Source organism: Balaenoptera physalus (genome assembly GCF_965194825.1).
Source record: "Balaenoptera physalus genome assembly, chromosome: 2".
In the NCBI taxonomy this organism is placed as follows: domain Eukaryota; kingdom Metazoa; phylum Chordata; class Mammalia; order Artiodactyla; family Balaenopteridae; genus Balaenoptera; species Balaenoptera physalus.
The window spans coordinates 83,060,095-83,080,418 of NC_138883.1; the positions used below are offsets into that span (position 1 = coordinate 83,060,095).

General features: G+C 39.1%; 1 long non-coding RNA gene across 2 annotated transcripts in view; it reads right to left on the bottom strand.

Annotated features, from left to right (window-relative positions):
- Positions 1-20,324, bottom strand: part of LOC309651117 — a 232,692-nt gene that overhangs the window by 37,831 nt on the left and 174,537 nt on the right. The window contains exon 4 of one of the 2 annotated variants that reach the window (XR_014257934.1): positions 14,677-14,772. This is a non-coding gene — a long non-coding RNA (uncharacterized lncRNA). Of the gene's footprint in view, positions 1-10,019; positions 14,773-20,324 lie in introns of those variants that run through there. The other variant, XR_014257935.1, reaches the window with a different exon arrangement.

The window sequence follows — 20,324 nt, forward strand, 5'->3', positions numbered from 1 at the left end:
TTCGGGCCCTGGTCCCGGAAGACCCCACATGCCGCGGAGTAACTAAGCCCGTGCGCCACAACTACTGAGCCTGCACTCTAGAGCCCGTGAGCCACAGCTACTGATCCCACGCGCTTAGAGCCCATGCTCTGCAACAAGAGAAGCCACCGCAATGAGAAACCCGCACACTGCAACGAAGAGTAGCCCCCGCTCGCCGCAACTAGAGAAAAGCCCGTGCTCAGCAACAAAGACCCAATGCAGCCAAAAATAAAATAAATTAAATAAATAAATAAAAATTTAAAAAAATGTATTTAGGACACTTTAATTTATGTTCCCATGTTTGATTCTCATCCCTTCCAATCACTATCCCCATGAGAATATTTACCAATTGGTGACCTGGAGAATGCTCTCACTCTCCCTGGTTTTCCATTTGTAACCTACAAAGAGGGTAGTGTCTCACAGCATTGTTGTGAGGCTTCCATAATTCCGTCCATGAAAGTTTATAAAGTGTGACACAATATGCAAAGTTGTTTGTTAATGCTATTAACAATCATGTGTCTAGTACCATATTTTTCCCACTTTATCCAATTATATTTACAAAAAAGTAGAGATTTTTCCAAAGAGAGTCATGCAAATCTCTGCACTACTGTCTGTGTCCTTTGTCCTATTTGGCTTTCAAAATATCAAAACAGATATAGGAAATATTGCTTCCATAACTAATTCCTCTTACAGTCTTTTCACCCAGAAGAAAGATCTGTCAAGACCAGTATAAGATGACCTGTAGCTTTTCCTCACCTTTTCTTAGATTCCACCTCTGTGAACAAGAACCATTCATGGGCCAAGCTGTGTGTGCTCAGTTTAGAATGCCAATTCCTGATACTTTTCTTGCACTTCACTACCATGGAACTTGGGCCTCTGGAATATTCTCCTGACACATCAGTAAATAATTCAGAGTGGGATAAATCAATATGCTTTGGTCCCCTTTCTTTTAAACCTATCTCAATGGTCTGTAGCTAATTTTTTATAAAGTGTCTACTTGCACTCATGATGGAAGATTTTAAAAAATCTCCTTGACGAAAATGAAAGCATTTTATTGTCTCAATCTAAGAGTTGCCTTTACAGATCATTTTATTATCTTTTTTATTTATTTTCAGAAAGAACAGATTGGGCCAACTTCTAAAACCAAAATTATTATTTTTCCCAGATGTTTCCCAAATTTAATTGATCTATATCCAACAATCTCATATAACAGATAAATGTTTAGCAAGTTGGACATTTTTGCAGACTGTCACTTAAAACTGGAATTGTCTAGAAAAGCTTCAAAGAAAAATGACATGGTTTGTTATTGTTTGTTGATGACATGGATTTTATAACTGATTCTATCCCCTCTTTGCTTCGGAGTTTAGTTAAGATTTCAATGACATTTAGCAACTTTATGTTCCTCTCTGCCTAAAATGTTCACTCCACACACACACCTGCCTATCCTCTTGCTTCTCCTGAAGACAGATGGGCCTGTGGGGATAACATGAATGGCTCTCCAATTCTCTTTAGTCGATGGGAAGAGCCAGAAGGATATGGGAGGGAGGAAGGAGAGTGAATTCAGGATCTTCATTTCCCCAGTTCTGTCCCCATGAGGTCACCTCAGGCTGGCTATGTCCCTCAACATAGGTCTCTGGTCCTCTCAAGGACCTCCCTAGGCAGCCTGCCCTAAAACTCTCTCTTCTGGGTTCCCGTGACTTCTTCCTTCTCTCAAACCTTCAGGCCTCTAAGTAAATACTATCTTAAATTTTACATGCAACCCCACCTTTATAAATAAACTCTCCTCAAATTATACTGTTTTGAATGAATCTTTGTTTTTCCATTAAGACTTTGATTGGTACAGACCACTAATTCACATCTTTGCTATCTTTTATTCTGGCTCCAACTCTCTTCTTAAAAACTTTCTAATTCTACTTCTTTTTAAAAAATAACCTTAAATATACATTTATACTATTATATAAAGTATATATAAAGTAAAATAACCTTAAATATATTTTATACTATTACTTATAGTATATAAATATACTTTAACCCTCACAATTTTCTTTCAATTTCCCCTTTAAGTGAGGTATAGTATAAACAAAATAGATAAAAGAAGATTTTGCTTATTTGCAACATTTTAAGCAACTTCAGATCTTTTCTAAAATGAGGTAGAGATTAGGAAACCATAAACAAGACCAAAAGACAACCATCAGAAAGGGAGAAAATATTTGCAAATGAAGCAACTGACAAAGGATTAATCTCCAAGATCTACAAGCAGCTCATGCAGCTCAATAACAAAAAAACGAACAACCCAATCCAAAAATGGGCAGAAGACCTAGACATTTCTCCAAAGAAGATATACAGATTGCCAACAGACACATGAAAGAATGCTCAACATCATTAATCATTAGAGAAATGCAAATCAAAACTACAATGAGATATCATCTCACACCGGTCAGAATGGCCATCATCAAAAAATCTAGAAACAATAAATGCTGGAGAGGGTGTGGAGGAAAGGGAACACTCCTGCACTGTTGGTGGGAATGTAAATTGATACAGCCACTATGGAGAACAGTTCCTTAAAAAACTACAAATAGAACTACCATATGACCCAGCAATCCCACTACTGGGCATATACCCTGAGAAAACCATAGTTCAAAAAGAATTATGTACCAAAATGTTCATTGCAGCTCTATTTACAATAGCCAGGACATGGAAGCAACCTAAGTGTCCATCATCGGATGAATGGATAAAGAAGATGTGGCACATATATACAATGGAATATTACTCAGCCATAAAAAGAAATGAAATGGAGGTATTTGTAATGAGGTGGATAGAGTTAGAGTCTGTCATACAGAGTGAAGTAAGTCAGAAAGAGAAAAACAAATACAGTATGCTAACACACATATATGGAATCTAAGGGGAAAAAAAAAAAAAAAAGGCCATGAAGAACCTAGTGGCAAGACGGGAATAAAGACACAGACCTACTAGAGAATGGACTTGAGGATATGGGGAGGGGGAGGGGTGAGATGTGACAGGGTGAGAGAGTGGCATTGACATATATACACTACCAAATGTAAAATAGATAGCTAGTGGGAAGCAGCCGCATAGCACAGGGAGATCAGCTCAGTGCTTTGTGACCACCTAGAGGGGTGGGATGGGGAGGGTGGGAGGGAGGGAGATGCAAGAGGGAAGAGCTATGGGAACATATGTATATGTATAACTGATTCACTTTGTTATAAAGCAGAAACTAACACACCATTGTAAAGCAATTATACTTCAATAAAGATGTTTAAAAAAAAAAAGAGAGATTAAATCAAGGTAGAGGAAAGAAAAAAGGAAAGAGGTGTTCATCATCATCACTACCATAGACAAAAACATTTAATGCTCTTAATATATTATTTAGGCTCTAAAATAAACTATTTACATTCTCCATCTCATGGAAGCCTCAAAACAATCCCATGAAGTAGACACTATTATTTCTCCATTTTACAGATCAAGAAAGTGAGGCTTTGAGGGACCAAGTAATGTGCCCAAGCCCGCACAAGTAGCACTAAGGCAGGAATTCAACTGAATTAAGTCAAGGCTTTATATCGAGATGGTAATAATCATGGTTTCTTCACTTTTTCTATTATAAAATGTTGCCCTTTTTGAAAAGTAATCAGTAAATCACATAATGTTTTTTTGAGCAAACTGTCAAGTAAATATCAATACTTTAGTTTTAAACCCTTCTCACTAATCTTGATCATTTTCTTTTTCAAATCCCTGAATCTTGGCTTGGAGTCAACAGCTCTTCTCAGCCATTTATACTTATGCTATTGACCAGCCTTCCATCTGAGGGTCTCCAAGGGTCCTTTCTCTAAGCTGTCTCCTTTCTTTCTTTTTGATTCAGTTATTAGTGATCTATTTCCTCTGTTAGGCTATTCAAACTTTTTAAATGACAGCCTTTGGTAACTCTAAATGTAAGAACTTTTCTATTTCCTGCCATCAAAAACAACTAAAGGTAAAAAGAAATTTGCTTCTGAAAACATAGATGCTTGACCAATCAGAAGCCAAAACTTCTCAACTGTATTTACTTCTTTTCCCCTTCTCATCAGATTTCTCTCTTACATTAATTTGAAATAAAGATCTTGAGTTAACAGGAGTCCATGGCAACTGATCTCCTTGAGAAAAACCCTGACAAGGATTCAGCTCAAAAGTACCACAAAGTTTTTAGCATAATTTGGAAAATGCCACTTCATGGTAAAGTACAGTTGACTATAGTTCTAACAAAGTTTTTGAACACCAACTTAAATGGTTTTCATTATAAACTTATTAGGATGATAGATCTAACCCTGAAATTTTGATGGCTAACCATACAACTTCACTAGTGATAGTTCAGATTTTCCAAACATCTGCTTCTATTTATCTCTTTATTTTTCTCATATTCCCTCTGTGCTCATTGGCTGACCTTGACATCACAGCCAAACCCTAAATCAAAGCATTTTATCATTCTCCATTTTTTCCAAAGAAGGTCCTGAGTTTTTATTATCCAAGTAATAACAGACTCCATTTCTAGGACTTCTTTTCTTTAAGAGCCACATCATAAATAACTGGAATATTATGTTGACAAGGAAACTTCTGTTTTACATTTTTGGAAGAAACATGGTCAACAAGTTGAATAGGACCCCGGTTACTCTATGTAAATTGTTGGTGCATCTCCTTTCTGAACTATGATGACAAGCAGAAAATTGGGCATATCTGCATTTATATTATAAATTAATCAAAATTTGATTTTAAATAACACCAAGGGAACTCCCAAATTTGAAAAAAACAGTCAGATGCCCCTGAAAATAAAGAGAATCTGATTAGACATTTGGGAGGGCATAAAATTCAGGGGTCTCAGAAGGTTAACCACAGAAGGAGCACATGGTCCTACGTAGGGAGTATCAAATGTGTCTTTCAAACTGTTGCCTCCAAAGAAGTTCAGTGATTTATCCAAGGTCACATACATGGATTTCTGCCCAAGTTAACCTTCCTCCCATTTAACTAGACACCATGTCTGAGAACTGAGTGTCTGACTCATTCTCTTCTAAGCCCTAGAGGGACAAAGTTCTGCAATCCTCCACAGGTATTTTGGCAGTTTCTTGGGACATTTGACACAAAGCTCATCTCCATTCCTCTCTGAGAAGAGAATGTACTCACTCCATCAGGGACATCAGACCATCAGAGCAAATGGCCACTCCCAGAGCAAGATGGTGGCCTTGTGGGATTGGACAGGACCAGTGTACAATCCAGCTTCAAAGGACATTTATTGAGCACCTACTCTGCATCAGGCACTGGGCAGGTTCCTCCCACAGGGACTATCTCCCCCCCACCGCCAGGAGATTTACATACCTGACCTAACTCTACCACTAATTAGCCCGGAGAACTTGGACTTAACTGAGCATGTTTTCTTTCTACAAAACTGGAGAAAAGTTACCTGTGCTTCTTATCTTCTAGAATTGTCATGTGGATCAAATGAATAAATGGCAAACCTTTTCTAAAAATGTTGTTCTTGAACTAAAATGTACATACAGAAAATCTCATAACCTAAGTGTATAGCTTGATACATTTTCACAAACTAAACACACCAGTGTAACCACCAAACAGTCCAAGACACTGAATATGACCCAGAAGCCCCTACCATGCTCCCCAATGGCCACCAACCCACCCAGAGGTAACCACCATTCTGACTTCTAACAGTCTAAATTCACTGTGATTGTCTCTGTTATCTATGTAAATGGAGTCATACACCATATGCTCTTTTGTGTGTGGCTTTTGTTGTTCAGCATTACGTTTGTGGATTTCATCCACATTGTGATGTGCTTTTGTAGGTTCTTCATTCTCATTTTGTAGGACCCCACTGTATGAATAGGTAACATTTTATTTATCACTTCCACTGTGGGTGGGCATTTGAATAGTATCCAATTTTGGCCTACTACTAATTATTAACATGCTGGTACATGTCTTTTAGTGAACATATGTACTCACTTCTGTTGGATATACAATGGGGGTGTGTCTGCTGACTCAGAGGGTGTATGTATATTCAGCTTCAGGAGATGCTGCCAAATGACTTTCCAAAATAGTGGTTCCAATTTATCTTCCCAACAGTAATTCCTGAGAAATACCAACATTTGGTATTTTCAGGTTTTTCTAAAAAAAATTTAGTTAGATAAATTACTTCTCAGTGAAAACTGATCATCATTATTTTGAGTGACTGGATCCTTCTTACCTCAGAGCTCACCATATCACCACACATTAAGATTTCATATTCTCATACTATATGTCTGAGGATATTTTTATTATTTAACTTTAACAAATGCAGCATCTGGATCTATGGAAGTAAACTGAAATTAGGGTCACTGGATTATAATATTCATATTTATACTATTAGCTAGAAATAGGGCATCCCAAATTTATCTGAGTTTATCTGCAGTAAAATGTTTATTTCTCAACTGGTATTATGCCCTAGCAATAGCTATTATACAGAGTAATTTAACTAAATAGCCAGTCTGGTAGCTCAAGATGAAGATATTTGTCTTAAAGGGCTTCTTCAGAAGGTGAGTTTTCAGAGAAACAGACTCACAGATATAGAGAACAGACTTGTGGTTGCCAAGGAGTGAGGGAGGGATGGATTGGGAGTCTGGGATTAGCAGATGCAAACTATTATAACAAGGTCCTACTGTATAACACAGGGAACTATGTTCAATATCCTGTGATAAACCATAATGGAAAAGAATATGAAAAACGATGTATATATGTATAACTGAATCACTTCGCTATACAGCAGAAATTAACACAACATTGTAAATCAACTATACCTCAGTAAAATAAGTTTTTTAAAAAAAAAGAAGATAAGGTTTCAGCTTGAAGGAGGCTTGTAGATGCCGTGGCCTACTTTCTCATCCTATAGGTGAGGAAACTGAAGACCAGAAAGAGAAAAGACTTGCCTGAGTTGCTAGAGGTACTTAGTATCAAGGCCAAGACCAGAACCTAAATCCCCAGAGCCTTCCTTGACCTCATTCCCTTCCTCTCTGCCTCAAACTGACCAAAGTTTCTTGAAGAGCTGCGGAAAAGATGCCACTGCACAGAAATGACCACAGAGGAAACCCAGTATGGACAGAACAATGAAGAAGACTGAGGTAAAGTCACTGAAGAGTGTGGCTGTGGGCAGGAGGGTCTTAGAGAAGCCAGGTGGTAGGGGTAAGCCAGAGTGAGGGTGGAATATCCAATGGGTCATAGCCTCAGGCTGCCCAAGGTTAGAGAGGAAGGTCACACAAGAACTGTCTCTGTCAATCATCCTCCCCCCAGCCTCACCAGCCTTCTGAGAACTTCCTTGGAAGTCTTGGTCTCCTTCTCACCACAGGTTGACCTTCTGTCCAGATAATTCTTTCCATAATAGTCCCTCGTCCCACTTCTCCCTCTACCCAAATCATTCCTACACACTCTTCATCTCTCTGGGTCTTCTATCTCCAGAGCATATATTTAATCACCACGTTATTCCTCCCCCATGCCTGGCACTTGGTAGGTAAATAAATAATAATGAATAAATGGATGAATAAATGAATGAATGACTATGCTATCCATGCTAATTACCTAGGTGGAAATCCTTGCCTTGGTCCACTTATTGCAGCTTCTTGATCTTTTGTGGGGAGAAGGGATGGAGAGGGCTTTGCTGTTGTTTTTAAGTAATTTAAAAACTCGCCCCAAGTATTGATCCTAACATGCAACCAGAGTTGAGAACCACTGGACTAGAGTAATTGTTATCAATTCTGGTTGCACATGAGAATCTTTATTTTTTTTAAAGAAATAAACATTCAGTTGATAAAATTAAAATGAAATTTTTGTAACTTTTAATTTTTAAATAATTTGAGACTTACATAACAGTTGCAAAGATAGATATACTTTTAACATATTTATAACTATCTCAAAGCCTAGAGTGGTTTTGTTTTTCTACTCTTCTCTGCATACCACTTCCTACCACGATCACTCTTCATCTGCCAAAAAGAAAAAAACAAAAACCAACAAAAAAAAAAAAAAAAAAGAGGGGGAAGGGAAGGGAAGGAGGAAACAAAACAAAATAAAAACAGCCCCCATTACAGTACGGCAGAATGACTAGAGAAGAAAGAAGCCAGTATCAAACTAAGAGGGAAAATATAAAAACAGGGGGATTAAATGACATCAATGCAGTGGTTTTGCTCAGGAAACAAAGAATGTTGGAATGTAAATGGCGAATTCCTGTCCTGAGGGACAAGTTTCAATTCTGTAACGGTTAATCATGAAAACATAATAGGGTTTAATCTCACTAAATAGAGACCTACCCCTAGCCAAGCACAGGTATGTTCCTTTGTATAATAGTTTATTTGCCTTCCCCTGCCCACTGCTTTCCATTATCACATTGTGAAGATTCTGCCTAGGAAATAAGGCAGAACAAAGCACAAGGTGAGTTAATAAATTCAATTCTTCTCACATAGCTTAAACAGTTCCTCCATCATCAGGCCCTTTAGGTCATATTCAGTGAATGTCCTACTGGTTTGAAGGAGTTCTTCCATTCTGCTATTAATATCAGGTGGCAAATGATATGCCAGGAAAATATGGCAGTTTTTGCTGCTTTGTAAGGTTTAGGTTTAGAATTCAAAGGTAGTTACTTTCCTTTTAGCATAGAGGGAAGAAGAACAGAAGTTTAACCTAACAGGAGCTGGAGTCTTGCCCGCTTAGTCCTGTGGACTTGGGCAATTTATTTCTCCCCCCTGTGGTTCAGTGGCCTCATCTACAAATGAGGAGTAATAATAGTACCTACTTCATAGGGTTGTTAATAGAATTTAATGAGTTAAGTATTACATGTCAAAAGCTTGGCATGTAATAAGGGCTCATGATGTGTAAGCTATAATCATCATTAGCTGCTTTGTTTATAAAATTGGTTTGCTATACCCACTTGTTTTGAAAATGTGTATTCATCTTGACATAACTGACATATCAGGGAACAGTTTGAGCATAAAGCAAAATTTAAGTTTGCTATGTGGAACACATATACTGCATTGTAACAGAACTGACTGTAATTAGCATATTTGCCACTGCACAGATCACTGACGTGATGAGCTGAACTAAAAATGAATATCTTTTCCACTTACTCTATTTAATTAGCATACAAAGACTACTTTATTACAATAACTAAACTCAAATAGTGTTACAAAACATATATAAAGATCCTTCCCTGAAAAATTTTAGGACGAAATCCAAGAGAGCTCTTCCACTAGTAGGAATAGCAGTTTCACTTATGTGTAGCCTTATTTCTAGGCCTGATTTGGATGCTTCTTTCTAACTTACTAGGAATCCCTGTCTAGGTTTCAGATTTCTGCCATAGTAAACCCACAAGCTCCCACCTACAGACATACTCGTTTAAGGAGTCATTTCTGTGATTTTATCCATTTCTTCATTCAACAACACTAAACAGGCCTACTATGTCCAAGGAGCCAGAGAAATTGAACACAAAGATAAATGAAATACTTCCATTTACTTAGACAAACTCAAGGTCTTCATATTCTTGACAGAGTTATTCCCAAGAGGGTTCAGCTTACTCATACCTCTGCATTAAAAATAAATAAAATTTTAAAGTAATATAGCAAGAACACCTGCTATTACTTCCTTTTTCCTTTTTTTATTCCCACTAAGAGGCATTCACAGTAAAAAGAAACAAAGAAAAGTCTGGACCAAATAGAAAAGAGCTGGCAAAGTAGTAGATTTTAATCCAATCAATAATCACATTAAATGTGAATAATCTAAACATACCAATTAAAAAGAGACTGTCAGTTTAGATAAAAAGGCAACACCCAACTAGATGCTGCCTACAGACAAAGACGATGGTGAAGTTGTAAAGGGGGTGTGCATATTTGGGGTTTTGGGGGTTATTGATTTGGGTGGTAGTTGTACAAAGTATTTCCTTTGTAATTGCTTGTTAAACTCCATTTTATTTACTTGATATGTATATTCCCAATAAATAAATAAAGTCACAGTAACAGCTACTGGCTAATAGCTTTTTTAAAAAAACTAAATATAATAATCCCTTCTGTCAACTCCTTTACTGCTCACAATTAGGCTTCAAATACTTATTTTTGTAAGCTACCTTAGCTTTAATGGTAGATAATTACATTTTTTTTTTTACAGAATTTTAAATAGAATATCATATGATAAAACATATGTTAAAACAGAACATGAACATCATGTTGAAAAGGAAAGTATGGTTTCTAGAAGAGAGGATACTGACCTTTCTCACATCTCTGTGTATATCTAAACAAGGGAAAATATATATAATTCCCAAGAGGGTAAGAGGAGGACCAGGATAAGAGGACCTGAACGGGGAACACCTTTCCAGCAGGGGAAGTAGGAACATCACGAGGGGGTCTCCAGGAGAATGTTCCCAAGGGCTTTTTTATACCTATCTGGTTGAGACGACTGAGATCTCATCCTGTGTGAAGGCAGCTGAAGGCACTAGAAGGCCACGGGAGGCACTGTGCCTTCCTGTACCGTATTTGTATCATCGTGAAGTTCCAAGTCAACGTTAAGGTTTCACATATGATTAAAGTGAGTCATCTCTATCAATCGAGCTCTTCCATGAGGCTCCTGGAGTTCAATGTTTCTTTTAATATGACCTTGGATTCCATAGATTATAAATTCTACTTAATTCCTTTAGTCTCTGGTGAAAGTAAGCAAGCAATCACCACTTTTGAGTCTTCAAACATTTGTTAATCCAAAATATGCATCTTAAAATTCTCCCATTTCCCAAGATTTCAGAGCTGGTAAGGAACACGTCTAAGACCTATTCAGCTCCCTAAACTTTAATATTCTGTATACCATATTCTGCTACATGTTAAATGCTAAGTGCAGTGAAGTCCAGAAACTTAAGTGAGTGGGAGCCTTGTTTTAGTTTGAGTGTTTATTGGCAAGTTCCAAGGACTGGGGTAAGCTGTCAGGAAGGAGTCTTGGAAAGCAAGCTTAGTAAACAGGAAAGACAGAACTTCAGTTGGTCCTCATTTCAACGTCCTGCTTGCACGTTTCAAAGGTCACCAAGGAGAATGCCATTCTGTTGGAAATACTGTGTAATATATAAGGACAGAACTGGAAATTAGGACCTAAATGTTGAGAACCAAATATAGTAGACCTTTCTTCTTAAAGTATACGTAGACTGAGGTTGCTAGAATTAAAACAGATTTTAACCACAGAAGAATTAATCCAACCTTAAATTTCTGGGTAAAGTTCAGAGCAAAATATGTGCAAAACAAAATTGAGATCATTCCTGAATAACCAAGTTAAACCTTTTGAGACAGTGAAAGGAAAACAGTTCCTGCCTCCCTCTCTTCCTCCCACTCTCTTTCTGTCTCTCTTTTTATCTCTCTCACACACAAACTCTTCAAACCAATATAAAAAGTTACCCAAAAATACAGATTTTTAAATTATACAAAATAAACTCTAAATATATTTGGAGTGTTGGGGTTTCTATTAATACTAAATTAAGCAATGCAAAGAATTTAAGCAAAGTTCTACTTCACTGCCCCTCCAAATGTAGTTTTATAATCGGTATGCAGATGTTAATTAGTAGGAAGAAAGTGCCTAATGGATCAGAAATATTATCTAAAAATATCCAGGTAGAAAGAATGCTTTTCCTCTAACTAAATAGTACTGAATCCCAGGAATCAAACCAAGAGAGTACATAACAGAGGAAAGAAGATCAAGATGCCACTATTCTGTTTGTCAACTGACCACTTCTTGATCTCTCAGTTAAGCAAAGTCACCCTTTGCTGCTTTGCATTTTCTCAGACAGTAGAAATGAAATTAACCCCATCCAAAGATCCCTGAAATTCACATGCACTTACCTAAGCTCCTAATACCCTGAAGTTTTATAAGCAACACTATTTCATTTTCATTTAACAAGCAAAGTTGTGTATTAAATTCCCACCACCTGCCATGTAGTGTGCTCTAATGTGATCCTCACTATCACCGCCTGTGGTGGAGGTGGAAGTGGGGAGACACCACTCACTCTGCCTCCCTGAATTTGGGGCTCTCACGTGGCCTTCTAGCGCACTTGGAGAGCAGTCTTTGTGTGAGTTCTGGGAGCTACCTGGCTACGCTTAGAGAAATAAGTGATCCACATTTCTTCCGGGGGAGGTACTCAGGCAGGCACTCTCTGCTCTGAGCTGGTTCCTTTGCTCCGACCACCTAACATTTAACTCCTTCTCTGAAAGGAAAGATGTACTGGTTGGAGAACAAAAATGACCAGAAGAGGTGGCAGAAGTCCTGGATTTAGAAACAACCAGATTCCTGGGGGTTGAAGATCTGTTGAGACAGTCTGCATGAAACCATCTCTGGGAACACACAGCAGATACAACACCACAAATGAAGCCATCAGTGACCTTCAATTTTGGGAATGAAGCTGAAGGACAGGTCTCATTGGCCTTGACTCAAACCTAGCTCCAGAGTCAACTGTCATCTCTCAGGAAAAGAGAAACTTAGACAAGATTCAACATGAAAAACATCCTGGGCCTTGGACATTCTTGTCCAAGTAGAGTTTGTGTGAACCTTCAAAGCCTTCTAATTGCTGGAAAGGTACAGTGGTACTACACTGACTGGCAAGCGTAGACTTCATCATTAAATATCCACCTAAGCCTTCGTTCAGTGCTCAATTAAATGTAGGATTTCCATCCCCAAAGCACACCAGATGGCAAGGCCTGGGTGTTCTGAATACTAATAGTTTTGCTCCAGATAAGCCCAAGGGAGCAATTATGGCTTCTACCTTAAACTCTCAGCTTGGCTCAGCTTGGCTAACTTCACCCTGACTTCTCTATCTTCCTTCTCTCTCCTCTTCTTAACTCCAAGCAAAATCAAAGCTCTTCCCCCTCCAATGCTTGGTTATCTCTTTATGAAAGTTTTCAGTACCAGAGGACTTTGGATAGATTTGTCAGGCCCTAGCTTGACTTGTCTGAGGTCCTTAATTGACAGATTCACATGTGCCCCATTCATGAACCAAACCTGATCAAGATAGGGGCCCCACTAGTCAGTGCTGAGGGGAATTAGTCTTCTGCTGTCAACTAGTAGTTTTCAACTATGGTGATTTTTTGTCCACCCAGACATATTTGTCAAAGTCTGGAGACATTTACAGCTGTCACAACTCGGGGGGGTGGGGTATTAGTAGCAACTAATGCATAGAGGTGAGGGCTGCTGCTAAATATTCCACAATACACAGGGCAGTCCCTCACAACAAAGAATCATCTGGCCCCAAATATCAATAGTGCTGAGGCTGAGAAACCCTGCTGAAGTCTTAATCCCAGAACTGGGCCATGGAACCCACGCTCATTCTGAGTTAAACTTCACTCTAGCCCCCTATTGTATCCTCCTTGTCAGTTTGATTTCTGCCTCGTGTGCCTGCCCCATGCTCTGGTTCTTCCCTGCAGGGCCTGAAATCTTGCTCTGAACCCTGCCTGCTTGGCTCTGCCTTGACACTTTGGCTTTTGCCAGAGCCCTACCCTGGATCTTATAATTGGAGTCCTATCCACCTGGACCCACAGAGTCATGACCAATCTTTTTTTTAGCGCTTTTGCTGTGAGAATCCCCACTGCCAATCCCTACTTACCAGATCGTACCACAAAAACAGGAACAGTGAAATCAGCCTGATTCACAGCCCCACTGGATGTTGTATTCCGGACTGCTGACTGCCCTTCTCAGGGGCCGGTCCCACAATTTGATCAAGCCACCCAATCTGGGTCTCATTTCTTCCCCCTTTCCCCTAAGTCTGTGTCACTGAGATTACAAAATGACTTGAGGCTGAGTTGACTTCTCCAGGATGCTTTGAGAGAAAGAATAATTTCTAATGCAGCATCCCTGAGCACTATGCTAAGGGTAACACTCTGCAATTCAGACATTTCCACCTAAGCTTTAGACCCATGATGATTCAGGCAGGATGCTATTCTAGAACAATGATGGCCATTTTTCAGAAGCCACCAAAAGTATTACGTCTTTCACTCTCTTTCTCTCTCTTTAGTAATTATTTCAAATTGTTACATGATTAGCCATCCCCCAGCCTTCCATTAGAGAAGCAACCCATAACTATTTCCCTGGAAGGTGCAGCCACACACCCTGCCAGGATGTCATGCTGCTCCCAGGCACAATATACAAGTATGCCCATGCCTCTCTGCCATGACAGAGAATGTCATTTCCAGGAGAACTTTGGCTTCTTGGCCTCATTCCAGATGGATTCAAAAGAGGAAAGGAGACAGACAAAGCAGTAGATGGAAAGTAGCTGGCAGGAGCAATTCCGTCCACAAACATCTGCATAACCAAGAAATGAGTGCAGGTTTGCAGTACACTAATGTACACCTGGGTGGGGTGACAGCAGAGCAGAGTGGGTGGGGGCGCTTGCTTGAAGCAGTTGAAAATCAGGGTCCACCCAACCAGAGCCGAGAGTAATATGTGAGTGACTGCAAGAACCAAGATCACTTTGTAGTAAAATCAAGTTATCAGAGTGGGGCGCAAAGACAGTGGAAATTCAACCTTACTGGTTTTGGCCCCTATTCTTACATTTGCATAGCTGCTTCAAATGCTAGTTCTAATGGCTTCTGAAGATGCTCTGCAAGGAAGATTCCCAAGAAACTAGTAAAGAAGTACCTTAGGCACAAGAAATGATCATCAAAACTCATCCTTCCCGAATACAGTGAAAAATCAACAATTTTCCCAAGAAATCTGCATCACCAGAAGTCCTTCCTAAAAAAAAAAAAAAAGAAATTAGAAGTGAATGAACACAGCAATCAAACCTAAAATATTGCAACCCTTTGAAAGAACACAGAGATGAAACCTAAAAGATTGCCCCATTTTCAAGGTTCTATCGATCTAAAGTAGTAACTTCGTATTTTTAAAATATAAATTTAAAAAGCACAGCGCCTCCTTTTTAATCCTTCTGGATTCATCGAGACATAACTCCTGGTTGAACAGCAGTTGAACACACATGCTATGTAGCTTTTTCAGTGGTGGTGATGAATTTCTCTTAAGCTCTCCAAACCATTCCACATCAACATTCTTGATTTATGTTGGCAAAAAGCAGCTTCCTGGGGTTTTGGTTCCCCCTGAACTCTGTGCCATTGCAGAGCCCATGTGCCCCATGGAGGCAGAGATGCATGAATCTGAGCGACATGAGTTACTCTCAGGTATCACCAGAGAATGCAAATGGGCTAGGGTGGTGAAGCAACAACCCACGAGTAAACTTTCAAGCCGTAGCTGACAATGAAAATAACACCAGAAGACTTAAAACGCACAGGCGATCAAGTAGAGCAGTGTGCTTTTCCTGACTGGGCAAGATCCGGATTTTCCGCTGTAAGCACACTCCCTTATCAGCTCCATTTTCATTGGTTCCCGATTTTTTAGGGATCTCCCAGGTAATTATGAGTTAGGTCCCTATTAGTCATGTTAATTATATAACGGTGCCTAAATTTCTGCTTTTTGCATTAATTGTTTTTCATAGAGTAGTAAAGACTAATCATCATTTGACTGGAATTGCAAATCTTTTTTCCCAACACATTGAGATGATTTTCGGTGGATCCAACAAGTGGATTTCAGAGAGACTGGCAGTCCATGAGTTGGGCCCTTGTGCATTTCAAAATGGCCTGTGTACTATCACCATTGCACTCAATTAACCTGAACAACAAATGTACCTTATTGCCTGAATTGAGTCTTCTTTACCATGTCAATCTAAGCCAGGCTTTATCTGCATCAATGGAGAAATCTTTCCCAGCTGCTGATACTTCTTTCCATGTGGAGAATATGTGCCTTATCATTGCACTTCTGGACTGTTTCCATACTTCCATTCACTCTTCCCTTGACAGTACACATAAACCACACCCTCCAGTGTCAGCTTTACCGGTCATAATGATGATGTTTTAGTCTGTTTTGCCTTACTCTCTTGTCTTATTTCTCAACTGTGTTTGAATTCGGGCAGAGAAAGAGAGTTTTCCCTAGCATACCCCAACATTTGGTGCATTCACTGGGAACACCGAGAAATGAAACAAATGGCTGGAATGTTGGGGAATAAAATAAATATGTTAAAAGATCTTGAGGGGCATTGGGCTTTGGATTTTTATGTATGGGAGAGATCTTTGGGTTATAGAGGCTTTTATTGGCTCACAAGGTTGCTTGTTGCACTTGGAATTTTTTAAATTCCATGACATGGAAAAGGGAGCATAAGCTTTAGGCCACACATGATATTTCAACTCTGATAGATGATTGCAACTTATCCTATGGTTGCTTTATATGGACTGTTTTTCATATGTGGCTCTTTGTTTATTTATGTATTGTAACAGCCAAAAGGAAAGTTGCTTGGCCCTCAGCAAAGACACAATTCTCAGGAGAATTACCAGGACAACTGGGCCTCACCAATGTGCCAAGGCACATGTGTGGGAATGACCTCATCGGCTACCATCTGCATGGGGCCTAGAAAGGCCTGGACTTTAGTGGGCACGGGCAATCCCACGGTGAAGTCTTGGCCTTAACACACATGTGCTGATGATTCAGGACCCCCAGCATATGCTGGTAGGACTCAAGGCCACACACTGAGTAAATGGCCAAGGTAGGATCTGAAAGCAGGCTGGTTTTGCACCAGAATCTAAGTTTTTAACAACCCGTGTTGGTTTCCTTTCACTGCTGCAACACACTTAGTGAGCTAACACAACATAAATTTATTTTGTTACAGTTCTGGGGGCCAGAAATCCAAAAATGGGACTCACTGGGCTAAAATCAAGGTGTTGGCAGGGCTGTGTTCCTTCCGGAGGCTCTAGGAGAAAATTCACTTCCTTACCTTTTCCAGCTTCTAGAGGCCACCTGTATTCCTGGGCTCATGGCCCCTTCCTCCATCCTTAAAGACAGTAGCACAGCATCTCCAAATCTCTGGCTCTCACACTCTTGTCTCCCTCTTATAAGGGCCCTTGTGATTATATTGGGCCCACCTAGATAATCCAGGATAATCTCCTCATTTCAAAATTCTTAATTGAATCTGCAAAGTCCTTTTTGCCATGTAAAGTTATATCACATGTTCCATGGACTAGGTCGTGGACATCTTCAGGGGACCATTTATTATCCTGTCTACCACGCCAGCACACATCCACATGGAAATTGCATTTTGGATCATGGTCTTTGAAAACATACTAAGCCCCACATTCTGGGAATGTCATTTTTTCTGGGATGATTGCTTTAGGGGGTTGAGGTTTGGCTTCTCTTCTAAATGTGGTGGGTATGGCTCACCACTGAAAATATATTTTTGAAACTTTTAACCATTAAATCTATGAGCAACCTGGCATTGAACAGTATACTTTTTGCAAGAACCACACTAACCCCAGTGAGAGAAAGCCTGGGCTGCAAACACTGGCAGATCCCCTTCCTCTGCCAAGGCTGTGGAAACACCTCAACCCGACACTTAAAGAGAAGAGAATTACTTACTTTGGACTTAATTCATAAGAGCAATAGAACCTAATTTCAGACTATAATTCCTTTGGGCTTTGTCATCTTTAGACTTAAACTTGTGAAGGGATTAGTGTCTGGATTTTAATTTTTCTGAGAGAATTACAATGGGAGAAATTGTATTCAAATTTAGGGCATCTCCACATTGCTGGCCTTTTATTAAGAGACTTTCTTTCTGCATTTCTCTTTGATTTTATTGCAGAACCTCTGAGAGGTTATACTAGACAGTTGTAGTAGGACAGAACTTGGGAAGGGAAAGAAAATAGGGAGTACATTTTTGGTCTTCGAGTTAATTTAATTAATGCATTGTTCTGACCCATTTCAAGGCCTTCTGGGGCAAACTCTCCTCCCGACAGGTGGAGACCTGCCCAAACCAGCCCTGCTGGGTGAGGTGGTTTAAGCCCAGGTAGGATTCGGTGTCTGCGGTCATGGCTGGAAAGTTGGCTGTGGCCAGCTGTTGTAAGCTGGTCCTGTGCTCCAGGATTCCAGGGGGCTTCTTCCCTTTGTAAGCCTTGAATGGAGGCCCCGGCGTTGTGGCCACCAGGAAATATAGCACATTCTCTGATATTTGGTTTGTTAAGTTAAAAGGTGATACTCTGGACTCCATCTTGCCTATTCCTTTGTCTTCTTTTCGGTTGGATCCAAATTTGGGTAAATCACAGGAGTGTTAGTTATTGGGCTCCCATGAACTTTCCAGCAAATATTTTTTCCATCTAGATTGTTGTATTAGTCTGCCAACCCAACTCTCTTTTTCCAGGCAATCCTTGCAGGCATTTGAGTTTGCACTCTTTTGCTTAGAACAAGAGATCTTAACCCTTTTTGTGACATGAACCCCTTTGTCAGTCTGGAAAATCTGTGGACATTTCTCAAAATAATGTCTTTACAGCCCTAACATAAAACAGAGGATTACAAAGTAAACGAATCATACTGAAACACACTTCTCAAAAAGTGTTGAAAAACGAATCTGAAATACAATGAATATGAATCTTTTTTAGCATATTAAATAACAAGATCTAGTAGTGAACCAGTAAGTATTATAATTTCAGTGCATTGAGCAGCAAAAACAATATTTCAAGGTATCTCTAGCCACCGTAAGTAATAGAAATTGTAAATATCTGTGACATCTATTGGTGACAACGTGACAGGAAATGATAATTCTGATGTGGTATGTTGTCCACCTTCAAAAATGAAAGAAATGTCAAATTTCAGTAAAAAGTGAAAGTAAATATGCAATTTTTTCCCTTTTCAAGTTCATGAACTCTCTCCATGGAAACCCAAGTTATTAACCCTGGGCTTAGACTGGCTGCCTATTGCTTGTCTTCTGTATAAAATTCCAAGTTATCTACTTTCCCTAAAGGTCCTCTATCAGATCTCACTGTAGTTCTTCACACCTCACCAGTCTCATCCTGCATCACTCCTCAAGGCTGATCTGCTTTTAACTGAAGCAAATCAAATTTTTAACACTAATACACAAAATATTCAGATTTGTATACACATGTATTTCATTCCTTCAAGTGATCACTCCTGAGCCTTATTCACTAGGCATTCAGTTGTACATGGTTCTTTAGCAGTCTTGTCTACGTGTGTAGGAAAATGCCGTAGTATCTCATCTCATTGAAAAGATATGAATACCTGCTGAGTTTTCATAGAAGTGTAAATTCAATGAGAGCAGAAAATTCACCTGTCTTATTTATCACTGTACCCTCAATTTGGGGCATATAGAACCTCAACAGCATTTGTGGAATAAAAAAACCAATCTACTATCCAATGATAAACTCAGATTTCCTAGTGAAGCAAATATATACTAAAGAGGATATAAGTTATCTGGGAAACAAGAGTGCATTCTTGATGAAGTTGGCTTTAATGCTTGGAATGTCTATTTCCTTATTATTAGACAATATGAAGGTTTCTCCTTGCAAATGCTGCTCATATACACAGGGAATGAACAGGTACCTTATTTTTTTCTTAGAAAAGATGTAGTGAAAGTGTGTATCAATTCTCTCATTGCCTTTAATGGAGATAAACATAAGTTTTGTATTTTGGGAACTGTTCCAGACAGGGTCTTCATAAGTACCTCCTATTATGACGTTCCAGATGCTTTAATAAGCATTTTTGCTCAGTGAATCATGTTAACCTTTGCTCCTTTCATATTACTCAACAGCTCAGGACTCCACTATTTTTTCCTGAAATATATGGATACTTTTTTAAAACATAAAAAATATCAGTTAAATTTTATCTTAGGTTTTAAAAATTTGTATAGATAGAGCAGTTGTTTCTCAGTGGTGGCTGTTTTGAATGGGGGTTGGCATAAATGGATTTGTTTTCTGAGTGGTAGTAAAATACAACATTAATATATCATAATTCGTTTTTTAAGACCTTAGATTGTTTTTCAAACTGAAGACTGAGCTCTATCAGTAGGTTGTGAAATCATTTTAGTGGGTCACAAACATTGTTTCTGAAAGTAAAATAGAATAAAGTAGAAAATATCAGAATGCATTATACATAGTAAGTAATGTTTGATAAAACTCGTGTGTGTGTGTGTGTGTGTGTGTGTGTGTGTGTGAGTGCGCGCGCGTGCATGTGTGTGTTTACTAACGGGCAATCTAAATGTATTTCTGACTATGGTTCATGGTCAAAACATTTAAAAAAACATTAATTATGATCATTTTATTGAGCTTACAGATTAAGAAAAAACTGTGGCCTCAATACAACCCTGCCTAAGGTCAAAGGGTTTTGGACAATTCAAGCAACATTTTATCTCTGGACTCCAATTCCAATCCAATGCTCTCTCGAAAATAAAAAGGACTTTA